This window comes from Strongylocentrotus purpuratus, unplaced genomic scaffold (genome assembly GCF_000002235.5).
Source record: "Strongylocentrotus purpuratus isolate Spur 01 unplaced genomic scaffold, Spur_5.0 spur5_contig_817, whole genome shotgun sequence".
NCBI classification, from domain to species: domain Eukaryota; kingdom Metazoa; phylum Echinodermata; class Echinoidea; order Camarodonta; family Strongylocentrotidae; genus Strongylocentrotus; species Strongylocentrotus purpuratus.
In genome coordinates, this window is record NW_022145521.1 from 50,880 (window position 1) to 59,863 (window position 8,984).

At 34.9% G+C, this 8,984-nt stretch overlaps 1 pseudogene; it reads right to left on the reverse strand.

Annotated features, from left to right (window-relative positions):
- Positions 1–1,517: 1,517 nt before the first annotated feature.
- On the reverse strand, positions 1,518–1,970 carry LOC115921788 (annotated as a pseudogene).
- Positions 1,971–8,984: the final 7,014 nt, after the last annotated feature.

Below are 8,984 nucleotides of genomic sequence, written 5' to 3' on the forward strand. Positions count from 1 at the left end.
ATCACATAATAGTTTTTGGAAATATAATAATTACTTTTTTATTATTGCAGTGGATGATTGCAATTTTCACTCCTTTGGACTATAGCCTCATTTGAGGGGATACACAGAAGCTAGAGGTATTCGAAATGCAGGCTAAATATTAGTAACCACGAAAAACGTGCTTAAAATGGACCAAAACTACAAACACAAGGCTTTCCTTTTACATTACTATAATAAACCGAATAGATAAATACCATTTAAGCCTACTTTACAACAAAATTCATCTGACTGCATGAATGATGATCTTTTATCAAAATAAAGAATGATAGCATAATTAAAGATCTCACATGATTTTGAGTATTCGAAAATATTAAGATTTCACATTACACGCTTTATCAAAACAAACATGCAAACAAAAATAGATAATAAGTCACATCAAACAATAGGCTCGCATATCATATTCACTTGGAGATGAATCATCCTAAAGATAAATACAACATGATTCAAAGCCGGTCGAAAAATGGAGGTTTATTTTGAAGCTTTGTGCGACAATAAAGAGCGGTAATATTCCCTATTTTGGTATATCGCATATCAAATGATATGATAAACTTTATGCACTTCCAAGGTACTTTGGAAATTACTACTTTGGATGTAACTCCGGCAGCCATTATCAGTGCACAGTGCACTTCAAAGAATAAGTCCTACAATGTACCCTTTAAACACCTGGGCCGAGAGAGATAATTAAGTAAAACGCGTTGCCCAAAGATATACCCCTGGATTCGAATATGCTGTCCCTTGACTGCAAATCAAGTCAATCATCCACTACATAGGCCTACCAACGTTTTCCATCGTAAAAACATATTAAAGAGTTTTGGGGCATTATTTTACAGAGCTTTCATGATACATGAATCGTCAATGATATTAACAAATAATTTCTGTTACTCACCGATCTTATATTCGGCGTATCTCGCATATTTTTTTGTGTGGAATATTCTCAAGATATGAGGTATAAATTTGAGTAATAATGTCCCCCCCCCCCTCCAAAATAATAATCAAGAAATTACGAGAATTGGAGATAAAGAGGAAAGCAAAATACAAAGGAAATTTGGTGATATAATAATGCCTGAGTCTTTAAAAACAATATTCGATAATGTGAAAATATATATGCAATATCAATATTGAAGCAAATAATAATTGGTGGCTTACGATAATGTTGAACAAACGAATAGCTGTAATGTATCTCAAATAAAATCTAACAATTATACAGTAGGTTTGCGGATGCACCATGTGAGAGAGAGGGAGGATTGAGGAGTCCTGACAAATCCTAAAATCTAACATATGTATCACTTGTGCCTTGGAATGGGATGCAAATCCTCTGGGTGACATATAGCTGGTTTCGGTGAGACTAAATAATGTGTAAAAAATAATACTATCTGTGATTTTTTTTTAAACAGTCACACACTATAATATGGCACACATCAAGTTCTTTTTCTAGACATACATTCACGCACATAATTTCAGGGATAAATTTCTCTTATTTATTCTTGATATATCCCATAGACAATACCAGTGGCGTACAAGGAGCCATTTTTGTAGGTATATTGGGCGTAGGAGTCAAATTTATCGTTCCAAACACACTGGCTTGCCGCGCAAACATCGGCGTGTTCCGCTGATCCGATGGTGACCAGGGCGATGATCTTGTACCGTGGGATCAGCAATTCCTTGACACGGTGCTTGATAACGTCGGCAAGCTCACGGCAGAGGACTTGGCTCTTCTGGGGGTCGTAGCTCTGCGATTCCAGCTGGGCGGTCAAGATGTCTTCGATGATCTGCTTGGCGGCACCGACCATGAATTTCCGATCGGGTTCCATCTTGTAAGTGCACTCGAATCGCACGGCTGGTCGGCCCGGCGCCGTACTACCGCCGCCTCGGGCGTCCATGGCGCTTCGTTGGGTGGACGCCGAATATTTGCTTCCTGCTGTTTGAGCCATGACTGCAAAACTTTTTTTTTTAATTCCCAGCAGATGAATCTTAAAAAGCCAAATGTAATGGGCAGTGTGAAGCTGATAAATGGTGGGGCGAATCAGTAAATTGTTATGACGTCAAAGTCTTATGTTCAGTTCAGGTATAATGAAACATGTTCGTTTGTAAAGAAGTTGAAGATAATCAGGGGCGGTCGTAGAACTATCACCACATAATGTATGTCAGGTATCAAAGAAGATACAAATAAAGTTGCAAATCGTATTTTAATCATTCACTTCTAGAAGATGAAGACTTTCAAAGAGTTTCGAAGATACTCCCAAATGTTGGCTACTTCAAGTTCAAGTTAATTTGCTCCAAACGTCGGCATCGGAATGCGGCCAACAAAATCACTGACGAATTAGCGTCCACTAAAACGAGATGACTTACAGATTTTATTGGCATTAATTGATGAAATAAGATGGTGGGATGTACCACAAAATGACCTTACTCTGGTAAACTCCGTACACCGCACTGCCGTCTGGAATTGAAGAGCAACTCCGACCTTTAATAATTATCACCTAAACTCCGGATGACTGCAGATAGTCGAACTATGCTTTCCACTTCACAAGTCAGATCAAAGTCCAAAAGTTCACTCAATGTCCCGCAAATATTCCCTGAATGGCAACAGAATGAATAATATCAGGAAAATGAATTTTGAACCCCCAGGAACGAAAAGCGCTATAGCCTTGTGTTAGGCTTTTTCCACCCGAACGCTGGTTCGGTTTCCAAGCACGATTATCGATCTCTCACTGATAGAAGAATAAAGCTTGTAGGCGCGTTAATCGCTTTCGCATATTGTTCCGCCTTTTGTACGAGCTGGACAAAACTTGAAAAGAAAATGGGATACACTGGATTCGATGAAAGGGTTGGACATGGTAAGGGTTGTTAAGAGACGACCCTAAAATAGCTCAGTCACACCGCCATACTGACCCCAGAGCGGCCATTTAAGGCTACGTCAATTTGTGTTTGGTCTGGTGGCGGACTCGTTAGTGTGACTGAGGTTGTATAGGATTATTTTCCCTGCCACACCGCCAAATCGACTCTGAACTCACTTCAAGCTGACCGATTCTTCTCTATTCGGGGTTAAAGTAAATTTTGGTCGGGTGGCTGTCGGCCTCGTCAGTGTGACAGGGGTTACTATAGAGGGTGAAAGGGCAAGAGGTCGTTCCGTCATTCGTAATCCCAAACACCACCTCCTGGACCGACATGAAAAAGATCTTCGTTGAACCATGGGTTAACGTTTTAGCTCCATTGATACAACTCAATTTGACTATAAAGTGAAGATAAATAACCCTAATGAATATCTATTTCCTTAGTGATTGACAATTTTTAGAGTTGAGGGTAAAGAATACGGTCCTTTTTATTCGCCCTTACTTTCAATCATATTCATATACTCTAACTTCACTTAAAACTGTTTCACCTTTCACTGGCAGCCTTTTAAGTTTAAGGAGATCAAGCTAAGGCATTTCAGTTTTTTCTTTTACATTTTGATTTAACTCAATATGGAATGCTCCCTAGTGCACTATAAAAATAATAATAATAAATTATATTTCTATAGCGCATTATACAAGGTATGTCTCTATGCGCTTTACATCGTATTACAAGCTTAATTAATTACATACATCTACTATTGAACTATCCTCAAACAAAAATTCTTACAAGATCTTAACTACAAAGTAACTAGATAGATAAACATTATAATTCATAAAGTGCAGATTAATAATTGAATTGAACCCAGTGATCCGGGTAATAATACTTTAAGCACCTTTTGTTAGTTAATGTCAAAGCGTTATATACAGTGCGTCCCAGAAAAAACGAAACCGAGATTTATCGATATTTCACCATAACTTAATCACAATTATAATTGATAAATGACACGTATTTGTAAAGCTTAGATCCTCCTCTTTCATTTGATGCAACTCATATAATGCATATTTCACGCATGAGTCAATTGAAGAGAGGAAACCAAAAAGTATCTGAATTTCAAAGAGAAAATCACATTTCTAGAATGTCGAGTTCCTGTCCTTTCATATGACACCTCAACCTGGAAAAATGAGCAAGGAATGACAAAGTTCGAAAAAGCTTTAAAAGTTTTAAACGAATTCGTTTTCACTGGCTGCCTGTCGTAGCAACAAACGGAATTAACAAAAAGACTTAAGTCCGTTTCGTTGACAATCAGCCATAGACGAAAAACTTCTGTCATTTATTAATATAGGATTTCCCGGCCAAATTCGCGTGTTTGTCTTTCGAATTCATTTACTGTTTAAGTTGGCGCAGATCGGCTTTGCCGTGCCAATTATCATTCAATTGTCCAGTTTCTGTATTTAATTTAGGATTTTGGTCGAAGGGTTTCATAGATCTGTCATTCAATTTAGAAACTGCTCAACTAGCATTCAAATTAATATTCACTTGTCGAAGCGTAATTTTTATCATTCAAATTAACACCTGTCATTCGTATTCGTAATATTTTTATTCAAGTTAGGAATGTTAGGGGAAAGAATTGCAACAAACTTTTACAGTTTTTAAATAATGCAGTTAAAATGCATGATTTGCCATTGGGGTCTAAGCTGTTATTCCATTTATTCATTTTCAGGACAATGCAGATTGGTGTAGTCAGACATAAAGTAAAGAAGGGGCGAAATCAAGGGATATGGCATTTCTGCACGGACATGTTCATATTCCAGGGAAAGGTGGGGGTACCCTCAATCGCCCCTTTTTACTACAGACTCGGAATTTTACAAAAGTAATTCACATTGCCTCTTATACCCAGCACAGCCCTCTGTTTTTCTTAAAGAGTTTCAAAGTTTACTTGCCCGCAAGCAGATCGATGGCTAAAGATTCGGCTAAATAATGACTCGTGTTCAAATTGTTGACTCTGGTCCCTACCCTAGTCACAATATTGTACCCTTCTTCCATGATGAAATTATGATACCTTTATGATGAAACATAAGACAAGCAACTTCCTTACATGAACATTTACAAATATATTGAGACCATCAGGTCCGTAAATGCAAGTCGTTGTTTTCTTCTTAACAATCAAACTTAAATGCTGATGAATATCAGATAAATCTAATAAGTATAAGTGTATAAATGCAAAAAAAATGAAATACACATGAAAAAACAATCTTGAAAGAAAAAGAATGAGCTATAACAAGTGTGTAATGAACGAGAAATGTATATTGACCATCAATTATTTAAGTGCACAAAGTGCTAATTTGAATGCTACAAATGAATTAGAACGCTAAAAGTACATCGTCGCGTTGTCAGAAAATCGTGTTGCGCAAAATCGAATGACCAAATAGCGAAAGAAACACATTGTTCATTAATTTGAATGAAACATTCGTAGATTCTAACGAAAATTCCATAGATTTTAAAACTAGAAAAAGGAATATAAACCCGAGATATACCCGACTGCACTAAAACTGTCGAATTTGAACGCAAGACAAATTAATATGAACGACAAACTCGCGAATTTGGCCGGGAAATCCTATAATAAATGTGACAAAGTTATGCTAAAACATCGATAATTCTCGATTTCGTTTTTTTCTGGGACGCACTGTATATAAGAAACCGGTATTATTGTCATTATTACTATCATTATCATTATTTTCATTATTATTATTACCATTATCATCATTAATAGCCTTCTAGCATATATATCTTTCTCCTCACTGCTTTTTGTCTCTCACATCCCCCCCCCCCTCTCTCTCTCTCTCTCTCTCTCTTTCTCTCTCACTATCTCTCTCTCTCTCTCTCTCACACTATCTCTCTCTCTCTCTCTCTCTCTCTCTCTCACTATCTCTTTCTCTCTCACTCCTTCTCAAGTACACACAGAACCACAAAATATGACACAATAGACTTGATTCATCTGACAAGACAGAAATATAATTGGTTACACGTTGCCAAGTTTCATCACATTATACAGACAAAATACAGAGATAGAAACCGACAACACTCTTTAAAAAAAGATATATCTTTTTTCTCTATGACCTGAATCACACATTATATGTCCTAGTAATCTTCTACATGATATACTTTCCCCGCATCTGACTTTTTTTTCATTATTTGATATTTAGATTCAAATTTCAAATTCTATACCTTATTTGATCAAAATCACACAATCAATCAAATAAAGTTGGATCAAACATATTTTAACATATTTTTAATAATTGATGCTTCGGGAAATACATAATTTTGAATGATTTTTCAACATTTTCAGTGGATAATAGTCATGAAGTTCAACTCTTCTGAAATATGATCAAATATGAAATGACACACTCTAGATCTACCCGAGCAATCATAAAATTACCCAAATACTGTTAAGTGAATGAAAATATTAATCCAATTTTTTTTCCCTTTCAAATAATTCCTAAGAAAAAAAAGTATAAGAGAAAGTATGAATCCAACTACTCTGCCATCAAAATCATAACACATCCTAAAAGAAGTGTGAAAAAAAGACTTGTAACAATTTTAAAAACGAAGAGTGTAAAGATTTGTGACCTTAAATCTATACATTTATACAAATCTTAACACGTATTAAACACTGAAGAAGAAAACAAAAATCAAATTTAGATTTGTCAAGAAATACTGGCGGTTTATCATGTTTATGAGACGAGAGGTCAGATTAAATTAGAACATCTTCACTAGTTTTTACATACTCTTTGATTCATGTCACAGTTTTCATGATTTCCCCCCTTGTTACTGCAGAATTTACAAAGCATGAAATGTGATGTATTTTGATCTCTTCTCAACAGTATACACTATAGACAAATGTAAGGTAGATGACTGACAGAATGAAAGCTATGGAACACCACAATATGAACGATATTGATTTCTTTGGAACTCAATTGGCAGTAAACTCACAATTTTTAAACAAGTAATTTCCATTTTTCATTTTTTAACTTTACAATTAATAAAAACCTTTATCCATTTGCATACGGTATACATGATGTATAATTGTTTTTATTCTATGTTGGTTATTTCATTATTGGACAAACTTCAATGATGATTACACATATTGGTAATATTTAAATATATTTTGAGAGAATTTAGGGTTTTTCAAGTAACCAATACACAAACTAGTGTACCATTTGCTAAAATTTATCACAATTAAACTGGTTATGTAAAGTGACAACGTTTGGCAGTCTTAAAGCCTGAGTCTAATGTAAAAAACCCTTGCAACCTCATTATTTTTCAAAATTCTTCCTAAATTAGTATGTTCCTTGGAGTAAATGTAGTTTGAATAAATGTTCTACATCACTATGAAGAACAAGAAACTATGAAAAACAAATACCACTACAAATGAGAGTCAACTTTCAACCATGAAGCGAAAGTCACCCAACAAGAAAATTGCAGAATTGAAAATGGTGAATTACTGTTTGTGTGTTCACATAAACTACCCATTTTCTTGTCACAAAATACACGATTACTGCCTTGTAAATTTTATATGTACCATTCAAACTGTCGTATACCAGAAAAAAGAAGAAAAATTGTTAAAATTACATCTCTCCTTTTCATTTGTGATGTTTGCGGTGAAGTTTACCTTCACAGGGTGCAACATGTAATAGATTTATATATATAAATATATATATATAAACTTTCGATCACTCACTTTCATATGAAAAAAAGTATGCATACATTTTAAGAAACACTAGACTATACACTATCATTTTTACAAGTTGGCATGAAATACATTCATATACTTTTTTTTCTCCAAAATAGCAGAATCATCCTGCAATGATTTATGCATGTGACTTAATATACATATATATAGATATAATATCTGTAGAATGAATACAATGAAAAATAATGTTTTTCTTTTCTCTTCTTTACAATAAAAACGGCTCCCAAAATAGTCCTCTTTTTTCCATCTAAGAGTGCATTTCACACAGAAATACATCTTCTATTCATCATTTTTTTTAAATTTGAATATGACTGTATTTGGTGCTAATCTTCTCTTCTTTTAATGACACTCCCAAAATATGAAAAGAGTGCATTTTTATCGCAGAAGATCCAGGCATTCTAATTTTCTCCGAAAAAGAGAAGAAAAATCTGGTGCTTCATTTGAATAAAAGTATGTGGGCATTTTGGTGAGCCTTTCCAGCATGTACTAGATGTAGCATTGTTTCAGAATAAGTCAGAAATGTAAACAATTAATTTTGTATCAGTAATCGTCAAACCCCTTGATTGTAAATATATGTCTGAATAATCATGATGGTACAAATCGTTTCTATTTTCCCAAAGTGACGGTAGTGAGGAAAATCTGCACGCAAATTGTATGTGATTTTCATTCACTACCGTCACTTTGTGAAAATAGGGACAAAATTTACCTCTGAAAAAACAAAATCTGTAGCGATTGTCCACCTTTCTAGAGTCGGCCCCTGACAGAAACTCCCTTATAAAGCTTTTTTGTTCAACTTCCAAACGAGGTGAATTTCCGCGGCTGGTTGTTAAGTACAGATGCCTTATTACAAAAGAAATATAAATAAATCAGAGAATATCTCAAAACATTCTTGAGCAGTATAAAAACTAAAATATGAAGGGATAACATTGTTTTGGTCGAAAAAAGGGTGGTTTCCATATTACCCACACATAGAAATCATTTGCCAAAGATGAAATCCATGTATAATTTCAGTGGCTACAAGGCAGTGTTTAAAATGTAAAATCATTCTTCAAACTGGTTCACACAGGGGGCACTAAAAAAAAAAACGCAATACAAAAATTATTTAAAAAAATCTTTTAAAAGTAAATGAACAATCAATAGGCTTGAAAACATAAGGAGCTGTGGACAAGGGAGCCCAAAGCGTACTTACTTATATGTGTGTTAAAAGATATGGAAATGTGAAGAGCACTTTAAAGAGAAGGTTGAGTTCTGGGAAGAGGTAAAAAATAATTTGTGAGCGTTATCATTGTTATTATGCAAGGGTGGAAGAACATCAGATTAAACATGTTCCCTGAAAAGCATGGCTCTTCAAATGCCTTCA